The following is a 23,344-nucleotide window of genomic DNA, read 5'->3' as shown; positions in this document are numbered from 1 at the left end:
TGAGGTGCTACACTTTGGAAGGAGTATTTTGACAAGGAAGCATTCAATGAATGACATGGCACCAGGAAGTTCTGAGGAACAAAGGGACCTTGGCGTGTGTGTCCATAGCTCTCTGAAGGCAGAGGGGCATGTTAGTGGGGTGGGGAAAAAGGCATATGGGACACTTGCCTTTATCAATCGAGGCATAGATTACAAAAGTAGGGAGGTCATGTTGGAGTTGTATAGAACCTTGGTGAAGCCACAGTTGGAGTAGTGTGTGCAGTTCTGGTTGCCACATTATAGGAAGGATGTGATTGCACTGTAGGGGGTGCAGAGGAGATTCACCAGGATGTTGCCTGGGGTGGAACATTTAAGTTATGAAGAGAGGTTGGATAGACTTGGGTTGTTTTCGTTGGAGCAGAGAAGACTGGAGGGTGACCTGATCGAGCTGTACAAGATTATGAGGGGCATGGACAGGGTGGATAGGGAGCAGCTGTTCCCCTTAGTTGAAGGGTCAGCCATAAGGAGACATAAGCTCAAGGTGAGGGGCAGGAGGTTTAGGGGGGATTCAAGGAAAAACTTTTTTACCCAGAGGGTGGTGACGGTCTGGAATGCGCTGCCAGGGAGGGTGGTGGAGGCGGGTTGCCTCACATTCTTTAAGAAGCCCCTGGATGAGCACTTGGCACGTCATAACATTCAAGGCTATGGGCCAAGTGTTGGTAAATGGGATTAGGTAGGTCAGGTGTTTCTCACATGTCGGTGCAGACTCGCTGGGCCAAAGGGCCTCTTCTACACTGTATGAATCTGTGATTCTGTGATAAAAGAGTTGGCTTCTGAGGAAAGGCTGAGCAGGTTGGGCCTCTAGAAGAATGTGAGGTGAACTTATTGAAATGTATAAGATTCTGAAGGGGCTTGACAAGGTAGATCCCTCTTGTGGGGGATTCTAAAACTAGGTGGCACAGTTTAAAAAGAGGAGTCCCCCACTTAGACAGATGGTGAGGAGGAATTTCTTGTCAGAGGGTTGTTAGTCTTTGGAATTCTTTCCTGTAGCAAGCAGTGGAGGCTGGGTCATTGAATATGTTTGAGATTGAGTTAGACAGGTTATTGATTGACAAGTGAGTCAAGGGTTACATGGACAAGCAGGAAAGTGGAGCTATCAGACCACCCATGACCTTATTGAATAGTGGAGCAGGCTCCATATGATCTTAAGAGTTGGTTATATGACTTGAGTGACAAGTGTGGGGGAACACAAGGAGGCAAACCTCTATGCACTACCACAGCCAGTACAGGAATTGAACCTGTGCCATTAGTATCAGTTTACATCACACACTGGCCATCTAGCCAAGTGAGCTAACCAATCCCCATTTGCTGATTGAAAATACAGGACTAGCAGTCAGCAAGTGTCTTTGCTCTGACAAGTGTCTTTCACAGCCTGTGGATCTGAATCTAACGAAAAGTGAGTAAAAAGATCAAATGGAGAGAGAGTGTAGTGTATAAGAGTGGAAATCTAACAGGGTTGAAGACAATGACATAAAAGCATTCTCAGCAGTCTTTAAGGGGAATAGAAGGGAAGAAAGAAAGGATAAACGGTTGAATGACAGAACATATTTGCATTTTTGTAGCTTCTCCCTCAAAAATGCTTCAACAGCAGCAACCTGCATTTATACAAAATCAATACTGATGAGGAAGCACCTGTCTCGGTTTATCCATGGAGGAAATAACCTTTGGACCCCCTGCCTTGCTCCCACATCCCATCGTGTCATCTCGAACAATTCTAAAACTTGGACTTCTGTTTCCCCAGCTAAGCAGATCATACCAAATGTTCATCAGGCTTGCATGGAGAAGTTCATCACATGCTAGCCCTACATTGCTCTTCCTCCAGTTTTTGCTCCCCTTAAGCTGTAAGCCTTGACTCAGTAGTAGCACTCACACCTCCAAATCAGAGTAAAGTGGGTTCAAGCCTACTTGAACGGGCAGATACTCCAATGTACTATTGAATGCTGCACTTTCAGGAGTAACATCTTTCACATCAACTAAAATGGTGCCTGCTCCCTTCCTCCAGGTACCAGACCCTAAGGGGGCTTTGGCAACCATGGAGTTCCATTGGATTGGTCCATGATTATGCTTGGCAAAGCATTGCAGTGGTTTGTCATTGCTTTTTGCAGTATGGCTGACCAGGAAACTCTCCCACTTTTACCATCTGCCATCAGATATACTGGAAGGATTTACAGGCTGATAGGTCATGCTATGCACTCACCTTTCATGGTCATCAAGTCCTGGATTGGGACTTGAATCTAGAGCTTCTGGCCCAGAGTAGGGGATCTACCCACTGGAGCACTAGATCTCCCTGCTTGCCCTCTTAGGTGGAGGTAAATGATCAAACGCCAATAGTTAAAGAAGTGCAGTTAGTAAGATAAATGTCCTGATCAATATTTATTCTTTAGCTAGTGAGACCTTGCATGCACACATTGGTGGTGCTATTTCCCTATGCTACAGCAGTGACCACATTTTCAAATATTTCATTGGCTATGAAATTTGAAATGTGCTATAGAAATGTAATTTCTGTCTTTAATGCTCCAGATATGCCTTGTTATGTATGAGTTCATATCTTGTACACTAAGAATTATAGAACGATTACAGCACAGGGTAACCAACTCAGCAAGTCCTACTTCCTGGCTCTTCCCCCAACCCCACCCCAAGCCTCGCAATGTTTTTCTCTCTTCACGGGCTTATCCAGTTCCGTTCTGAAAGGTTTGATTGATCCTTCAGCCACCACTCAGGCAGGGCATTCCTGCTCCTAACACTCCCCGCATAAAAATGATTTTTCTCGTGCAATCATTGCTTCTTTTGCCATTCACTTTAACTCTTCCACCAACGGCAACAGTTTTTCCCTATTCTGCGTAGATCCTCCAAGGGGCCGGGTTTTACTGTGATGGCTGAGATCCCATGTCCGAGGCTGAAAGCAAGAGGTGAACCCACTTCAGCCGACAGCAGGAGGGAGGCACATTCCCTGTGGTAGCCAGTTAACTGGCCAACGCCGGGGCCACAGTTCCTATAAAGGACAGTGTTCCACCTCCAAGAGTTGCCGGTTCAATGTGAGGACCCAGCAGCACCCTCACTAGTGCTGGTCACTGCTGTGGCTGCAGCTGCTGTGCGAAAGAACCTAATGGCGGACACCCTTGAAGGGTGGTAAATAGACAGGCCCAGGCAGGTGGGTGATCAAGGACTGCTGTCTCAGTGGACAAGCAATGCCTTCGCCATGAGGGCAGCCACTGCCACCAGGAGGCCCCTCCTTGGACCATGGACTTCCCAAAAAGGAGGGACCCCCACTGCCCCGGAACCAGCTGAGAGGCTGTCAGGTTTCAGTGAACAATCTCTCTCCATGGCAGAGGGCCCCATGATGTGGCAAAATGGTATAATGGAGGGACAGGGTCAGGCGCATGCCACACTGCCCTCCTGTGACATTTTGCCAGCCTTCCAGCCTCCCAGCCTATTGCCAAAGACCTGGTAAAAGTCCAACAATGATTTTGAAAATGTCCATAAAATCCTCTCTCAATCTTCTCTTCCTCTAAGGAGAACAACCCCAGCTTCATCAATTATCTCATGTATCTGAAGTCCCCCAACCCTGGAACCATAAATCTTTTATGTTCGCTCTCTAAAGCATTCACGCCCTTCCTAAAGTGCACTGTCAAGGAGTGGACACAATACTCAGATTGAGGCTGAACCATTGTTTTATTAAGGTCCATCATAACTTCCTTGTTTATCATCTCTACTTCCCTATTCATAAAGCCTGGGATCCAACATGCCTTTTTAACCATTTTCTCAACCTGCCTTGCCTCCTTCAGCAATTTGTGCGCACATACCTCCAGGTTTCTCTGTTTCTATACTCCCTTTAGAACTGTACCTTTTATTTGATATTGTCTCTCCTTGTTCAGAGCAAAATGGATCATTTCTCTGCATTAAATTTCATCTGCAGCCTATCCACGCATTTCACCTGATTGTCTATGACTTCTTGACTTCCATCACTGTGTCCCTCATAGTTCACAATACTAACAAGTTTTGTGTCATCTTTCGAAATTGTGCCCTGTGCACCCAAGTTTAGGTCACTAATGTATATCGAGATAGTCAATGGGCCTAGCTCTGGTAAAACCATTTCTGCTGTTTAGGGAGTCTAGCAGTAGGAGTGTAGTCTAAAATTTCAAGCCAGACCTTTCAGGTGTGAAATTAGGAAACATTTCTACATACAATGGGTGGTAGAAGTTTGGGAGTCTTTTCCACAAGTGGCAATTGACATTAGATTTTAATTTTAAATATGAGATTGATAATTTTTTGTTAGCCAAGAGCATTATGGGACATGAGGCAAAGGCAGGTATGTGGAATTAGGTCATTTATCAGCCACGATCTCATTAAATGGTGAAGCAGGTTCAAGGGGCAAAATGGCCTACTCCAGTTCCTTACTATTAGATTATTGCTTGTAGACCAAGACACTCCAAACAGCGGAAATAGACAGCTGATGGCACAGACACCAATGGTAGGATAAAGGAAATCAGAAATCACAGGAGGCCACAACTGGAGTAATACAGAGTTTGCGGAGAATTGCACGGCTGGAGGAACCAAAGCCTGAATGAGGTTTTCAGCAGTTGATGGGTTGAGACGAGGCAGAAGGGGATGAAGATACAATATCTTGGAGATGGAGGAGATATGGGGTCAGCAATTCAGGGCTGACTAGGTTAAAGAGTTTGTGAAGGATCATGTTTAGTTTCTGACAGTAGCCCATGGAGAGGGACGGGGTAAGTGGCTATGAGTTTGTGGTTGTTATTCGGGAGCTCATGGGGAACAGAAAGCATGGACATCAATTGTGGGGCAATGAGAACAGGAATGGACAAGAGGTTAGAATTGGAGAATTGTGATGTTGGAGCAGGTTCAGGATGGACCAAACAAGGTCATGGAAGGATTTAAACACTAAAAAGAGAATATTAAATTCAGAATATTGCCGAACAGGGAGCCAGTGTAGGTCAGAGAGTGGAGGGATGATGGGACTTTTTAAGAGGGGGAGGAGCAGGTGGAGCAAAGTAGAAGGTGGGAGCTCAGGACAGAGTGACAAAGATGTAAAAATAGTACCCCTAACAAAACTTCCTTTGCAATAACAAAATCCAGTTTTCATAAATTCTCAGAGACTTTTCTGCTAAAACCCTCTTTGGTATTTGGGTACATTGGGTACTTTCTCCAAACAAGGCTAATTACAACTACAAATGAAGTGGCTGGAAACTTTATTTAAAAATAGGATTAGCATTTTTCTCAGTAATCCGCATTGATTCTCATGTGCTTCTAATATCCAAATTAAATATATTTACTAAATCAACATGTACCCTCTTAGCGGATTTGACATTGGCATATAGCTAATTGAAACAATATTATTCAGGAGTGAACAAGCTATAGGCATCAATTAAAATCCATTGTGTACTACAAGGTTTCACACTCACTTTTACAGAGCCACTTCATCCAACTCAGGGAGTCAGAGCCTATCCTGACTGACAGTGGATGCCCAGGACAGGACACTAGTCCATCACAAGTCACATACCAAAGGGTGATTTACTATAGCTAATCCACCTAGCCATCACATCTTTGGATGGTGGGAGGAAATCAGACCACCCAGTAGAAACACACACAGACATGGGGAGAATATGCAAATTCTATACAGACAGACACCCAAGGTCAGGATTGAATCCAGACCCAAGAACTGTGAGGTAGCAGCACTAACCATTACATCACTGTGCCAACCAGGTTTTGTACTGAAAGACTTAAATACTTTATGTTGCCGTTTTGGTCTTCCATGCATTTAGATTCATAGTTATACAGCACAGAAACAGGCCCTTCGGCCCATCGTGTCCGTGCCGGCCATCAAGCACCTATCTATTCTAATCCCATTTTCCAGTATTTGGCCCATAGTCCTGTATGCTATGGTGTTTCAAGTGCTCATCTAAATACTTCTTGAGCTTGATTTCTTAAGCCTGACCTTGCTCAGTGGGTTGCTCTCTTGCCTCTGAGTCAGGAAAGTTGTGGGTTCAAGCCCCACTCCAGAGACTTAAGCATAGGATTCTACCCACCAGAACAGTGTGGATGGAGAGCAGCACTATTAGAAGTTCTGATCTTCAGATGAGGTGTAAAAGTAAGACCCTATGTGTCCTTTCAGGCCAATGTGAATTATCTCACATTGCTGTTTTAAAGATGAGTTCCCCTTGGGATCTTGTCCAATATTTCTCTCTCAAACAACATCACTAAAACAAATGATCTGATCATTATCATATTGCTATTTATGGGAGCTTGCTATGCACAAATTGGCTGGCATAAAGTGAATGCATTTCAGAAAGTACTTCATTGGCTCCAAAACATTTGAGAGGAACAGAGGTAAAGAAAGGAGCTATATAAATTTATCTTGTATGCAACAATTTAATTAAGAAAAAATCAAATTATTCCTAAAGAGCAAGTCCCTGTTATGCACACTGCACAGTTACCTCCTTTATTTTAAGCCCCATCTTTACCTGACCCACAGCCAGCTGTTCAGTGCAGCTCAGGTGGTTAACTGGGAAGATTTGGGGACTTGAATCTACTATTGGTCTTTCCTTGACGCTTTGTTCTCTGGCTGCGGGTGTGCTATTGGGGGTGAATTTATTTTCTATCTCCAGTTTCCCTGCAAAGTCAAATTTCTCCTGGAACTGTTGAAGTTCTGTGATGATTTCAAGCCACAACAATGGTGTTCATTGGGAATTTCCAGATGTTTACACAGTGATGTGCAAAGATGTGCCTGCTGACTATTCCACTGTTTCCGGATGGGCACGCTTGTTCAAGCTTTATGGATCAAGACTGTTTGTGTTTCAGACAGCTACCCCACCATTCATTTATTAACTTCACAAAGACCAATTCAAAATGCCGTACATATAAGACATCTACTAATAAATCCAAAGGGTGATGAGAATGTGGAACTCACTACCACATGGAGCAGTTGAGGTGAATAGCATGCATGCATTTAAGGGGAAGCTCAATAAGTGCACAAGGGAGAAAGGTATAGAAGAATGTGGCAGTAGGATGAACGGAAGGGAGTTTGGAGGAGGCTTTAATGGAGCACAAGCACCAGCATAGATCTGTTGAACTGAATAGCTTGTCCTTATGCTGTAATGATGGTGGCGTAGCTATACTGTCACTGGACTAGTGACTCAGGGTAATGTTCTGGGGGTCATGAGTTCAAATCCCAGTACAACAGTAATTTGAGTTTAATAAAACTTTGGATTTAAAAGCCTGATGATGACCATGAAGCCATTACCAATTGTTGTAAAAAAAAACCCATCTGGTTCACTAATGCCCTTTAGGGAAGGAAATCTGTTGTCCTTACCTGGTCAGACCTTCTTGTGACTCCAGATCCACAGCAATGTGGTAGACTCTTAAATGTCTGCTGAACAAGGGCAATTAGGGGTGGGCAATAAATGCTGGTCTAGCCAGCAGTGCCCACATCCCATGAATGAATAAAAAAAAAAAATGTCAGGCCAATCACAATTCCAAAATACTACCAGGGTACAATTGCCCCTTCTCTTTGTTCTTTTTTCTTTAATTTTCCTTTCGATTCATTTTTACTCTCTCTTAGCCCACTCTTCCTTTCTCTCTCTTTACTCCTCTGTTGCCTCTATATTTCATTGGACCATAATTTGCCGGAAAAATTTCCAGCAAGGTCCCACAAACAACAATATAACATACGGCAGCTCAAACTGCAGATCGTACAGCCTTTGAAGCTTTACTTTGTGTAAAACAGAAATGAAATTGTCCAATTTCTAGGGTGGGGACTATGGAATAATTCTAAACAAGAGGGGGGGGGTTCACAGGGTAAATAAACAAAAACTAACTTAAAATGGCTCATGTTGAAATCGCAAAATAAGATCTAGTGACTTCAGCAAAGGGACAGGAGTCATTGGAGGTCAGGAAGAAACAGTTCAGGATTAATATAGAATAGTGAGCTGGCTAAGAATTCACTGATTAATGATAACTGATAATGACCTCTGCAGAGGTGATGTGTTTCCTTTGCCTAAGCAATTAAAAGAAAGCTTCTGCTATTAAGTTTACCTCAGCTACCAAGAAATTAAAAGGCCAAGTGATAATTCATACCACAGAGAGGATTACGAGAGTTCAGTGACTAATATATGGATGGTGAGTGGCTTGAAGGGGAACTTGCAGGTGGTGGTGATCCCATGTATCTGCTGCCCTTGTCCTTCTAGATGGTAATGGTTGTGGGTTTGAAAGGTGCTGTCTAAAAAGACTTGGTGAGTTCCTGCAGTACAATGTAAATGGCACACACTGCTGTCACTGTTTGTCGGTGGTGGGGGGGTGTGAATGTTTGTGGATGGGTACCAATCAAGCGGGATGCTTTGTCCTGGATGGTGTCAAACTTTTTGAGTGTTGTTGGAGCTGCACTCATCCAGGCAAGTGGAGAGTGTTCCATCACACTCCTGACTTCTGCCTTGTAGATGGTGGACAGGCTTTGGGGAGTCAGGAGGTGAGTTACTTGCTGCAGGATTCCTTGCCTCTGACCTGCACTTGTAGCCAAAGAATTTATATGGCTCACCCAGTTCAGTTTCTGCTGAATGGTAATGCTCAAGATGTTGATAGTGGGGGATTCAGCGATGGTAATGCCATTGAATGTCAAGGGCCGATTGTTAGATTCTACCTTGTTGGAGATGGTCATTGCCTGGCATTGGTAATTGGCCAGATTGGATTGTCCTGGTTTTTGTTCACAGGATGTACCTGGGCAATTTTCCACATTGCCGGCCGGGTAGGAGCCAGCGTCTATATAAATACCAACCCCTACGGAGTAAAATCTACACGTGGATACCTGATTAACTTTCAGATAACAAGACTACAAAACTGGCAAACAAGTTATTTTCAAATATTTTCTCTTTGCCTCTTTTGCTGATAAAGTTGCCTTTTAAGGTCATCGTTCATGTTGCTTGACAATGAGTATGAACAGAGATTGATCAGAGAGGCCAAGTAGATAACAGACAAGCCCAACCCCATGCTCATAAATGTCCAGCTAGGCTTCCAACAGAGGTCACTAAATGGAGCTCAGAGACACAATTACACCAATAATTCAGCAGAGACTAGGCTTTTCTAATCTTAGAAAGAAGGAGACCATTTAGCGATTCATGTTGGCTTTTTTGAGAGAAATACCCAAGTGCGGCATTCTCCTATTCTTTCTCCCGAGCCCTGCAACTTTCCTTTCATAAATAGATATCAAACTTCCTTTTGAAAGTTTCTGTTGAAATTGCCTCCACCTTCCTTTCAGGTAGTACATCCTGGATTGCAACAGCTCGCTGTAAAAGAATTCTCCTCATCGTTCCCCCTGGTTCGTTTTCCAACTCTCTTAAAATGTGAGGATTTCGGTTACCAACCCTCCAGCCAGGAGAAACAGTTCCTTCCTATCTGTTTACTCCATCAAAACCCCTCAGAATCTGAATATATAGAAAGAGGATATTTTGCAGTTTCACCATCTGAAAGTTAATCAGCACTCTGCGTTCAGTGTGATCCTGCTACATACAGAACATGCTGAAGTCACTGGGGAAATCCTATAAAGGAACTTCTTTAAGCAGCTTGATCACTTTCTGATTAATATAGCAGCAGCAAGCCTTAGATTGGGAAGTGTGAATGCAGTTTATTATTAAATATGACTCATTCAAACTGTGCAATTGCTTTGTGTTTCCAACAAACTTTACAGCACAAACTACTGCCACCTCTTTGCTGAGAGATTCAGAGCTAATCCCATTGCCCCACACTCTCCCCATAGTCTTAAAACGTATGCATCAAACATTTATCCAATTTATGTTTCAAAAAAACACAACCACTACTACCAGTCCCTGTGGCAATGTATTCTATGAACCAGTGGCCCACTGTGGTGTCAGTGGTGGATCAGTTGGTAGAAAACACACCTCAAAATCAAATGATTCTGAATTCAAATCCGACTCCAGAGGCCTGAGAGAAAAATCTAGGCTGACACTCTAGTCCAACTTTGAAGAAATACTGTACGATCAAATATGTTGTTTAGATGAAGTCAAAACTTCATTTTCTCCCTTGGTAGGTTGTAACCCATTGGCACTGTTACAATCCCCAGCTGAGATGACTCCCTGGACAAGCCTGACCCCAGAGTGGAACCCAGATTGATAGATCCTAACTTTGAATTTGTTTGTTTAGATACGTAGAGAGAGGCTCATGAACAAAGTCACCAGAGTCAGCTAATGAACTTTTAACAAGAGCATAAAACATTTATTAAACAAGATGAACTGTATTACAATATTCCTTCACCCACGACTATACCTTTATAGGTATATACAGATTTGTAAGAATAACGTAAGTTACAAAATCTATCTTATACTCTAATGTCCACAATAAGTACACAGTCCATATACCAATAGGCACCCTGTGATCAGACACACCACACTCTGAAACCAAGAGACAGATGCCAACTCAACCAGATGCTATGGATCTCTCGTCAAGTCCCCCCAGATGCTTGTCACACTGCGAGATAATCAGTCTCACCAAACTCCATCCTTCACATTAGGGTTTCCAATATCCACTTTCAAAGACCTTGCCTAGGAATCTTCTCCCAAACCAACGCTTTCTCGTAGATGTCTTCTGCAAGGGATCACCTGCAGGGTTTCTAACTCTCCTTCCGATGTTCCTCTTCCCTGGGTCACCACATACATTCTAGCTTTCTTCCATGCACTCTCTCTCACTGACTCAGCATCAACAGTACCATCACTTCACTTGTTCCTGGCAAAGGATTACAGACCTTCAGCTATCTCTTTGGACCTTCTTCCCTCTTCTCGCTGTTCTCGCTTTAAGTCTGCTTTCTGCAGTTTTTATGTCTTTAAATCTGAAGCTTGGAGTCTTTCTCTCTCTGCCCCTCACTCTTAACTTCACTTAACAGGATATTTTCCAGGTCCCAGTCCTTCCTTTGACTAGAAGGTCTTCTTGGGACTTTCCTCTGTTTCTGTCTCATTCCTTTAGCCTTGGGACATTTTGGTTCTTTTGGGAAAGCTGCAGCTCCCTCTCCCAGTGTCCAGTTTCTCTGGAGTCCTGGCTTCAAACTGCTTAAAACTGCTGTATCTTTAGTGTTTTTATCTGTCTGTGTGAGGGACCTGCCTCTCTGGACCCCTGTTGCTCAGCAACAGCCCAGTTCTTCTACACTTGTTTCCTTAACGTAGGTCGTAAACTCTCATTAGAAATGCAAGCATCTTTTAAAAGTGAAGCTAAACCTCCATTTGACATTACTTAACACACTGATACAGAAATATAAATCAAACTTAAACTTTAAAGCTAAAACACATTCCTAACACCCACAAAAACAAATATAACTTACTGAAACTACCTCTATTTCCTAACAGCATTAATTGAACAAGAACAGCATATTACTGCCTTGAGTCTTGGCAGTATATATCCCTCAACCAACATCTCTAAAACAGAAGATCGTGTCATTATTGCAGTGCTGTTTGTGGGATCTTGCTGTGCATAAGCTGACTGCTATGTTTTACAACAGTGATAACATTTCAAAAATACTTCGATGGGTTGTAAAGCATTTTGACATGTCCTGAGGTCATGAAAGATGTTATAGGAATACAAGTCTTTCTTCCAATTCATGTACAGAAGGTGGTGGTAAGCTGCCTTCTTGAATTGCTGCAGTCCATCTGGTGCAGGAACACCACCATGCTGCTCGGAAGGGATTTTGACCCAGAGGAAATAATATTCCTCTTTCACTGCAAAGAGATAAAGACTAGTTAAGTGAGTGGGCCACAAGATGACAGATGGAGTATAATGTGTGGAAGCGCAAGTTGTTCACTCTGATCATAAGAATGGAAAAGCAGAATATTGTTTAAAAGGTATGAAACATATAAATGTTGATGTTCAAAGAGAATTGGGTGTGCTCATACAAGGAACGCAGAAAGTTAGTTTACAGGTGAAGCAAGCAATTAGAAGGCAAATGGCATGTTGGCCTTCATTACAAGGGGGTTGAGGTACATGAATGAAGAATTACTTTCTAGAACTGTACAGGAATTTGGCGAGATCACATCTGGAGTCAGTTTTTGTCTCCATATTAAAGGAATGCTATGATCCCAGCTGACATTAATACTGCACAAGTCAGATTCCTGAGTGAAACCTGACTTGATAGATCCTAACTTTTTTTAGAAACTGTGGGGGGAAAGTTACTGAAAAAATTCACAAGAGTCTGTTGATAAACTTTTAACACAAAGAATAAAATATTTATTAAACAAGAGAAATGAGCTATATTACACCAGACAAAAGGATTGGAAATACCTCAATACAAACAAAAGAAGATGATTCAAGTTATTTACCTTAGCGATATCTTTACAGCCATATAAACCAGTGAAGAGTTACCATGAGCTTGACACAAAGGCTTTTCACTTGGGAATGGCACAGTGGCAAACGGTTTTCTTCCAGTGAACTCCTGAGCATTCCCACTTGCTGCTCCTCGCTCAACACATAGCTCTGTCTGAAACACCCAAAAACTGCACTTCCAACTCACTGTTCCTTCAACTGCAGAGCGAACAAATGAGCTCCCTAAATGCAGTCTTCCAGTAGCACCTCTGCTAAACTACTCACTTTATGAAGTCCCATAACTGATTATCCAGTTCATCACTGTCCCATTAGCTTTGCAGCTTTTCTGCTCAGAAAGCTTACAAAATCCCTGTCTTCTCTCTCTGACACAAACACTCTTCCCTGTTTTTTCTGTGTCTGTGTCAGTTGACCACTGTCATTAGGCAACAATAAAGTTTTGGTTTCTACTTTCTGTTTTCCTCCCCACAATCATAAAAATCCCCTTTTAAACCACTTCATTAACTTCAGGGACGGTAAAATCTCAGTAAAAATCTATATACACAGACAAACCCAAAAGACCTGATCTTTAGTCAGGAGTCGATCCAGACTCCCAGGCACCAACATCCTGGTGATTACAATTGACCAGAAACTGAACTGGACTAGCTATATAAATACTGTGCCTACAGAGAAGGTCAGAGGCTAGGAATCCTGTAGCGAGTAACTCAGCTCCTGACTCCCCAAAGCCTGTCCACCAGCTACAAGGCACAAGTCAGGAATGTGATGGAATACTCTCCACTTGCCTGGATGATTGCAACTCCAACAACACTCAAGAAGCTTGATATCATCCTGGACAAGCAGCCTGCTTGATTAGCACCACATCCACAAACACACTCCCTCCGCTACCGACGAACAGTGACAGCAGGGTGTACCATCTATAAAATGCACTGCAGGAACTCACCAAGGATCCTTAGGCAGCACCTTTCAAACCCAGACTGCTACCCTCTAGAAGGACAAGGGCAGCAGGTGCATGGAAACACCAGCACCTGCAAATTCCCCTCCAAGCCACTCACCATCCTGGTTTCAAAATATATTGCAGTTCCTTCACTGTCTCTGAGTCAAAATCCTGGAACTTCCTCCCTAACAGCACTATGAGTGTACCTAAACTGCAGGGACTGCAGCGGTTCAAGAAGGCAGCTCACCACCACCTTCTCAACAGCAATTCGAGATGGGCAGTAAATGCTGGCCTAGCCAGGAATGGAGGCAGTACAGCTAAGATTTACTAATTTGCTCCCTGGGATGAGGAGATTGTCCTATGATAAGAGGCTGAGTAAATTGGGCCTATGTGCTCTGGAGTTTAGAAGAAATGAGATGTGATCTCATTGAAACATATAAGATCCTGAAGAGGCTTGATAGAGTAGATACTGAGAGATTGTTTCCGCTGGTCGGGGAATCTAAAACATGGGGCACAATCTCAGGATAAGGGGATGATCATTTTCTGGGATGTGGAGAAATTACTTCACTCAAAAAAGGAGGGAGACAAAACAGGAAATGTTAGGCCAGTTAGCTTAACACCTGTCAGAGGGAAAGTGTTAGAAGATATTATTAAAGACACTATAGCAGGGCACTTAGAAAAAAATCAAGGTAATCAGGCACAGTCAACACGGTTTTGTGAAACGGAAATCATGGTTAAGGAATTTATTGGAGTAACATGTGCTGTGGGTAAAGGGGAACCAGTGGATGTACTGTACTTAGATTTCCAGAAGGTATTTGATAAGGCGCCACATCAAACATTATTGTAGAAAATAAAAGCTCATGGGGCAGGGTGTAACATTTTGACATGGTTAAAAGATTGACTAGCTAACAGAAAACAAAGAGTAGGCATAAATGGGTCATCATCTGGTTGGAAAGATGTAATGCGTGGTGTGCCACAAGGATCAGGGCTGGGGCCTCAACTTTTTAAAATTTATATAAATGACTTAGATGAAGGAACCGAAGGAATGGCGGCTAAATTTGCTGATGACACAAAGATAAGTAGGAAAGTAAGTTGTGAAGAGAACATAAGAAGGCTGCAAAGGGACATAGATAGATTAAGTGAGTGGGCAAAGATGTGGCAAATGGGGTATCATGTGGGCAAATGTGAAATTGTCCATTTTGGCAGGAAGAATAAAAAGAAGCTTGTTATCTAAATGGTGAGAGATTGCAGAGCGCTGAGATGCAGAGGGATCTGGGTGTCCTAGCGCATAAACTGCAAAAGGCTAGTATGCAGCTTCAACAGGTAATTAGGAAAGCTAATAGAATGTTATAATTTATTGTGAGGGGAATTGATTACAAAAGTAGGAGGTTATGCTTCAGTTATACAGGGCATTGATGAGACCGCATTTGGAGCACTGTGTACAATATTGATCTCTTTATTTACAGAAGGATGTAAATGCATTAGAAGCTGTTCAGAGAAAGTTGACTAATACCAGGAATATGCGGGTTGTCTTATGAGGAAAGGTTGGACAGACTTGGCTTGCATCTGCTGCAGTTTAGAAAAGCAACAGGCGACTTGATTGAAACATATAAGAACTTGAGGGCTCTTGACAAGATAGATGTGAAGGGGATGTTTCCTCTTGTGGGACAATCTAGAACTAGGGGTCACTGTTAAAAAAATAAGAGGTCACCCATTTAAGACAGAGATGAAGTTAATTTTTTTCTCTCAGATGGTTGTGAGTCTTTGGAACTCTCTTCCTCAAAAGGCGGTGGAAGCAGAATCGTTGAGTATTTTTAAAGCAGAGGGAGAAAGATTCTTGATAAGCAAGGGGGTGAAAGGGTTATCAGGGCTAGGTGGGAATGCGGAGATGGAGTTGCAATCAGGTCAGCCATGATCTTGTTGAATGATGGAGCAGGCTCGAAGGCCCAGTGGCCTACTCCTGTTCCTAATTCGTATGTTCGTTTGTTTGCAAATCTCACATCTCTTCTCATCATAACTGTAGCTTTCTGCGCCTGGCATCATCTTGGCAAACCTACGCTGTAAGCTCTCTCTAAGCTTTAAATTTCTTTCAACGGCTCCACAGGAATGATCTAACGAAGGGACATTGACCTGAAAGGTTATCTCTTGTTTCTCTCTCAGCAGCTGCTGCCTGACCTGCCCAGTGTCTCCAGCATTTTCTGTTTTTATTTCAGATTTCTAACATTCATAGCATTTTGATTTTGTTCTCATGGAAATATGATCCATTGCAGATAAGAGATGAATGATTGAGGAGAAGGCAGCATGTGATTACTACACGATGCGTGTGTAGGGGAAGTCCTGGCATTGAGAAGTGAGGAAAACCAGAACTCTGATTATCCATGGAAAGTGGAGCGTTGGAAACTAGACTGTGGGCCTGTTCTCAAAAATCTATTCTCGTGTAGTTACTTTCTTTTTCCAGTTTTCATTCTTTCAATGTGATCCTATGCCTGAGTTACTGCAAATTGTATCGGGTTACAAATTGAGCTTAACGGGGCAGGAAACTTTCAGTGCAACATATTAAATCTTTAGCGTGCTTCTTTTTTTAAAGAATTTTTTTCTTCCAATTCGAACAAACCCATAATTGATAGGCTCCCCTCTGGAGCCCAGAGGCATTCATATTAACGAACATGCTCTCATGATATTGACTATGGCCAACCCCCAGGAGCATTATGGTACCTGGCATCAATTTGACTATTGGCATGTTATTTAATTCAATTTCTGCAGCGTTCTCGTTAAATGTAGCGGTTCAGCTATTATCATCAAAGCACATTCCTCATCATTGAAGCCATCTTTAGACTTATTAGAAGTGGATTTCAACCTCAGTTATAGTTTTTTTTTCCAACATTTTTACATTTGTGCTTTTCGTTTTTGCACATCAGTGTCTCAAGACACAAGATCACAAAGTAAGCACAGATGTGAAAGGCAATTCAATCTATTTCAGGTCATCCATCAGTAGGGATCCCACTACAGCTCCCATCTGTTTCTTAAATGAGTCCAAGGACTTTGTCTGCACTGCTGCACTTGTTACTCCATTCCATGTGTTGACCATTCTTGTGTAGAGAAGTTCTCGACATCTGTTTTCATAATATTCTTCCAACATCAATACCACCTGCTTCTACCTCCATAAAATAGCCCTACTCTGCCTCTACCTTAGTCTAACTGAGGCTGAACCTCTCATTCATGCCTTCATTATCTCCACAGTGGACTATTCCAAAAGATTTCCCATCTTACACCCTCCTTAAACTTGAGCTCATCTAAATTTCTTCTCCATGTACCCCAAGACAGGGTAAGTTTTCTTCCTCCATTGCCCCTGTGCCTGCTGACTACATTGGCTTCTGATTCATATAGGTGAAGGGTTAGCTCTAATGATAGCTACTGAGCATGTGTGTAAGGAACTATGTCTAGTGATGCCACTCACTGAGAGGGGATGAGTGTGAAGCATCTCAGAGTAGCTTCAGCTATGTCTTGGTCATATTTAAGCTTTGTAAATAGTTAGTCTGTAAATAAATGTTTTTGAACAAGAGACCATTGCCTTCAGCAAGATCTCTTCTAGCATAAGAAGCCAATGAATCCTGAGATAAACCCACAATAACGGAATTCAGCAATGGCTCAACTTTATAATTCTCATTGCTCTGTTAAAATACATCCATGGTCTCAGCCTTCCCTCTTTCTATGACCACCTCCAGCCCCATAATCCCCTGAGATATCTATGCTCCTCTAATTCTGTCCTTTACATCATGATTCACTTCACCATTGGTAGCCATGCTTTCAGCTGCCAAGGCCCTAAGCTTTGGAACTCCCTCTCCACCTCTCTTTCCTCCTTCAACATGCTCCTCACAAGCTTTCTCTTTGGCCAAGCTTTTGGTCATTTGTCCTAACATTTCTTTACATGGCTCAGTATAAAATTCTGTATGCTAATTGTCCTCCAAAGCGCCTTAGGCTGTTTAAAGAGGCAGTATATAAATGCAATATGTTATTGTTGATAATAATACATGTGAAAGGGAAGTCTTTTCAAAGCATTTACCCATGCCCTGATCACCATTTGTCCAACAACCTGAAACAAAAAACAAATTAAACAGTTATAAATTTTTTTGCTATGTATGGAATGTTGCTGTGAACAAATTGGTTGCTAACTTCACCTACATAACAACAGTCACTACACTTCAAAGTACCTTGTTGAGTACCTTGTTTCTCAGAGATATTATAGTAATATATATATAATGCATTTTTCTTTAAATTAAACATCAAGAGTGACAGCACAAGCATTGTGAACAGTGTTTAGAAAAGGATTATCAGAAATACATTGGCACTTGCATTGTAAAATGATGAGGACTAATTGCCAGGGTGAGCTTCAACAACACTCAAGGAGTTCGACACCATCCAGAGTAAAGCAGCCCATTTGATTGGCACCCAATCCATCACCTTAAACATTTACTCTCCCCACCACAGGTGTACTGTGGCAACAGTGTGTACCACCTACAAGATGCACTGCAGTAATTCAGCAAGGTTTCTTCAGCAGCATCTCCCAAACCCACGACCTTGACAATCTGGAAGCACAGGGATAGCATGCAGATGGGAGCGTCCCCGTTTCCCTCCAACTCACGCACCATCCGAGCTTGGTCCCTTCACTGTTGCTGGGTCAGAATCCTGGAACTCCCTCCCTAACCGCATTAAGAGACTACCTGTACCATCCTGACTGCAGTGGTTCAAGGAAGAAGCTCATCATTATCTTCTCAAAGACAATTAAGGATTGGCAATAAATTCTGGCCTTGCTAGAGGTGCCCACTTCATGTAACTGATTAAAAAAGGAACGGAAAACACACATAAGTTTTCCCCTTCACTTAAACTCAATTTTAAAGAGCTAACACTATGAAATGAAAAGCACACTAATCTACGTTCAGGATGTTAACACCCTTTGCCCTGTTAATTGGAATTAAATTCCTCATGGCCACAAGAGGTCAATTAAACACAAAGTTAGAATGTGATGATTCCGCCCTTGCCTTACAGAGAACATAATTCATGTTGATAAGATACATTACAGCCAGGAATGAATACCAGATCAGCAAAATCAGGAGCTAGCTGAGATATTACAAGAAGGCAGTGAGAAAGTTATATACTTACATAGCACCATAACATGTTAATTAATCTCACTAAATATAACAACGCAGTGAGCATCTCAGTGCAACATGACTTAAGGGAAATACTTTATAATTGTACAGAATGACATTGAAGCACAGAACCAACCATTTGGCTGACCGGATTGATGTCACATAATGCTCCCCTGGCCCTATTTACTTCATCTCACCCTAGCAACATTTCCTTTTATTCCTTTCTTCCTCATGCACTCATTTAGCTTTCCCTAAGTGCATCTATGCTGTTCATCTCAACCATGTTGTAGAACATTCTAGCTTCACCCCATCATGCAACGATTGTTTCCATGTTGGCAAAGATGGCAGCCATTTTGCACACAGCTAAATCTGATCTTATTTTTTGGGAGGAGGAGACATTGATTGGGGAAAGGTGGCTGGCCAGGACTCTTCTCCTTTCTTGTTTGCCAATAATGCCATGGGACCTTTAACAGGAAATTACCAGTGTCCACACAGAGCGCCAGTTCAACAGTCCATCCAAATAACAGCAACCTCAATAAAATGGCATTCCATTAGTGCAGCACCAGTATCAGCTTAGATCGTGAACACAAATCTTGAAGGAGGACTTGAACTCTCAATGTACAGGCAAAAGTACTACTCACTGAGCTAAGCTGATATCTTTTCAACCTGTGAAAGGTTGCTAAGATGCAAGAAGCCATTTGGCCAATACAGCTCATCCTTTTATTCTGAACTCTTTAATCTAGAATTTCCTGCCAACTTTGTTCGTCAACAGGGCATTTTTCAATACATTTTCCCACCTTCTTCAGGTACCATGCCCTAAGAGGGTGTTGGTGACCATGGACTTCCATTGGATTGGTCCATGATTACACTTGGCAAAGGAATGCAGTGGTTTGCTGTTGCCTTCTGCAGCCTGGCTGACCTGGAACCTCTCCAGCTCTTTTCACCTACCATCAGATGCAATGGAAGGATTTACAGGCTGATAATCAACCTGTTTGTCTACCTTCCATGGCCATCAAGTCCTGAAGTGAGATTGAGCCCTGAGCTTTTGCCTCAGAGATAGGGACACTTTCACTGCACCACACAACCTCTCGGCAATACATTATGAGACAATTCTCCTTTTTTCGGCCAGTGGGTGATAGCTCTGCTTGGTGGCAGACTAGGTTTTGTGGTAGCACTTTCACCTCCAAGGCTGATTTATATCCTGTATACCTGTCAAGCAGAGTTAATGGGGATGGGTAGCTACAAACAAATAGGGAACTTACCCACTCAGGTCCTGACCATTTTATGATGTTAACCTGCAGGGTTACTGCAGATGAATTCGGTTTCCCCTTCATAGAGTCTCATAAACCCACAGGAAACCGGGCACTGTTACATCCATTTTAATGAGGGCCAAGCAGGTTTTCAGTAGGAGCGGAACTGCTTTGCTAGCGAGCATCAGGAACGTTCTGGACTCCTCCACCCACCCCCGCCCCCTCAACCCTTCCGTCTTGCAAGGCCCTGCCCGCCAATCATCTTGAATCCCATGGGATGTGACAAGTCACATGAAATGCCAGTCGGCTGCAGTAGGCCAGCCTCTATGTACCTGTTCCTATGGAGCTGGACCAATAGCCTGAGCTCCAGCTGCCTTGGCCACACAGGAAATAAACTCAGGGAGCCAATTTCCCACTGGAAGCTGGGTTCCCATTTAAAATTCACACCCCTTCGTGCCGGAAGGTTGTGAGTTTGAGCCCCACTCCAGGATAACCCGCATAATAGATGCTAAGGGTGTAGCTGAGGTAGAAAGGTCAGCCATGATCTTATTGAATTATGGGGCAGCCTTGTGTGACTGCCTGGCCTACTGCTGTTCCTATTTCTTATTCTGTTGAGCAAGGATGATGCCACAGTGCGGTACTAAGTGTGTGCTGCACTCTCGGAATGGGCGTGATGTTGACCTGAGGCTTTGTCATCCCCAGCAAGTGAATGTAAAAGATCTGGGGACACTTTTGGCAGAAGAGCAGGGGAATCTCTCCCAGTACTTTTCCTAACAGTTATCCCTAAACAAACCGGAGCAAAAGCGCTGGTTAATTATCTCATTGTTATTTATGGGGCCATACTGTGAGTAAATTGCCTGCTGTTTGTCCCAGTGCTACAACAATGAAAACACTTGAAAATTATTTCACCGATTGTGAAAAGCTTTCTGATGGCCTGAGAGGAAGAAAGTTGCTTCAAAAATGCAAGTTCTTTCTTCTTTTTTAAGCTCTGACCTGCTTTAGGTTCCTAAACCATGTAGTTGTTCTGTACATGGGCACATTTATATTTAACACTGGTTTTGTTTGGCTATCAAGGTTTTAGCCAGGCCCCAGCAAGCTGTCACTCTCTTAAAACAGGGTTGGGTTTTTGTGACAATTTTCTAACTATGCTTGATTAGGGCCTCTCACTAGGGAGTTTCATTTCACAAATGAGGGGTCTCCCAACACAATTAATCATGTTCTTCTCGCTAAGTGAGCTGCTCTACATATTAGCATTTGAACATTTCATGGTTCACATTCTCTTTGGCACTCTCATCTCCCAAATGGCTAGGCTGTGCACTGCTGATAGGCCAAGTGATGGTAGGCTGTGCACTGCTGATAGGCCAAGTGATGGTAGGCTGTGCACTGCTGATAGGCCAAGCGATGGTAGACTGTGCACTGCTGATTGGCCAAGCGATGGTAGCTGCAACATTAAAGACAAAATTTGAAAGTTAATGGCGTTTTGCAATGGAAACCAGAGGGAAATCCATGGCTTGTTACTTTGGTAATGGTGCCACCTCTGATGTCAGCATGGTGGGGCAGTGAAGGGGGGAGTAGATTTTAATTGCCAGGTACAGACCAGGCAGCAGACATAACACCACCCTGTTCATTTCTGGTCCAGTTTGAGAGCTGGGCCTATCTTTATTCATTCGTGGGCTGTGAGCATCATTGCCCATCCCTAATTGCCCTTGAGAAGGTAGTGGTGAGCTGCTGCCTTGAAACGCTGCAGACCCTATGGTGTAGGTACACCCACAGTGCTGTTAGGAAGGGAGTTCCAGGATTTTGACCCAGCGCCAGTGAAGGAATGGTGAAATATTTCCAAGTCAGGATGGTGAGTGGCTTGAAGGGGAACGTGCCGGTGGTGGTGTTCCCATCTATCTGCTGCTCTTGTCCTTCTAGATGGTAGCGGTTGCAGGTTTAGAAGGTGATGTTGAAGGAGTTTTGGTGAGTTGCTGCTGTGCATCTTATAGATGGTATCCACTGCTGCTACACTGGTGGTGGAGAGAGTGCCACCAGTGAACACCACTGACCCACTTCAACTCTCCATCTCTGGACCAGTGCAATGTCAGAGAGCCTGAGAGCCCACCTGAATGATTGGCATTTTTACCCGAAGCTGTAAGTGGCAGGGTTGGAAGGGTTGGAGTTGGGATGGGGGGAGCAATGTGGGTGGAGGGAGATGAGCTTGAGGAGGTAATTGTACAAGTGGAATACAGGGACGTGGAGTCCGATACAGTTGCAGCCTACAATACTATAGGATGCTTTTAACTGGCTCGTTCTTTCTGAACCTGCAAATGTAATTCTTTTACCCATGCTTTTTATGGGGGATTTTCCCTCATCATCCTGCAGCTCATCTCTGCCCTGATGTCCCTCCAAACTGTGGTCTTTCTGTACAATAATGAAGTTCCTGACTGATCAGCTAAGTGCCAGCAATTCAGCCAAAAGCTTGCATTATTCATAATGAATAATGAATTAATTCCACCAGTCCCTCTTGAATCATATGATGTGGCACAGATGGACGCCATTTGGCCCACGGTTCTAGTGCTGGCTCTTTGAATGAGCTATCCAATTAATCCCAAGCCTTTCCTTTGTTTCCCTTTGGGCATGTATCCACTTACATTTTGAAAGTTACTACTGCACGTGTTTCCAACACCCTTTCAGGCTGTAAGTCCCAGACCATAGTAACTCACTTTGGAATAAAACAATTTTTCCTCATCAATCCCACTGATTCTTTTGTCAATCATTTTAAATCTGTGTCCCCTGATTACCAACCCTCCAGCCAGGAAACAGTTTCTCCTAATTTCCTCTATCAGAACACTTCCTAATTTTGAACGCCTTGATGAAATCTCCCCTTAACCTTCTCTGCCCGAAGGAGAACAATCCCAGCTTCTCCAGTCTCCCCACATAACATCCCTTATTCCTGGTGCCATTCTGGCAAACCTCCTTGGCACTCTCTCCAAGGCCTTGACATCCTTCCTAAAGTGTGATACCCAGCCTCTGATACAGCTTGCTGGCACTACCTTATCCACAAGATCAGCCCATCAGTTGACCGTTCTTCATTGGACTGAGTTGCACTCTCAGTGGCAGTCCCGCTCGTGGGTCTTCAATGTTTGGGTGCCGCTGATCACTTGCTTATTTGTTTTTGGGGAGAGCCGCAGCTGGAGGAATTGTGGGATCGAGGGGGAGGGGGCAAGTTGCAGGAAAGAAAGATCTTCTGGGCTCGAAGGCTGCCCACTGACACTGATCGAAGGCATCTGGCAGCAAGTAATATCCTGGAGGTGGGTTTTTTCATTCTTTCATGGGATGTGAGTGTTGTAGGTGTTATGTTCTGCTTCTGTTTGACATTAACGCACCAATCATACCCAAAGACTGGTGATACAATAATGTGGGTTCTTTATTCGAAGATAAGACTATATACAGATAGAGTTAACTGCGAGACTTAGTATATCTGATCTCTACTCCTGCTGCTTACAGATCAATTACAAGTCATGGGACTACTAAATAATATCACGTGACTGTGGTAGTAGTGATTGACAGCAGTTTAAGATACATCCACTTAAAAGTATATGTACCTCATAGAGCAACAGCCGGAAAGGCCAGCATTAGTTGCCTATCCCTAATTGCCCTTG

This window comes from Carcharodon carcharias, chromosome 16 (assembly GCF_017639515.1).
Source record: "Carcharodon carcharias isolate sCarCar2 chromosome 16, sCarCar2.pri, whole genome shotgun sequence".
In the NCBI taxonomy this organism is placed as follows: domain Eukaryota; kingdom Metazoa; phylum Chordata; class Chondrichthyes; order Lamniformes; family Lamnidae; genus Carcharodon; species Carcharodon carcharias.
The sequence above is the reverse complement of the archived record's forward strand: the minus strand, read 5'-3'. Positions refer to the sequence as shown.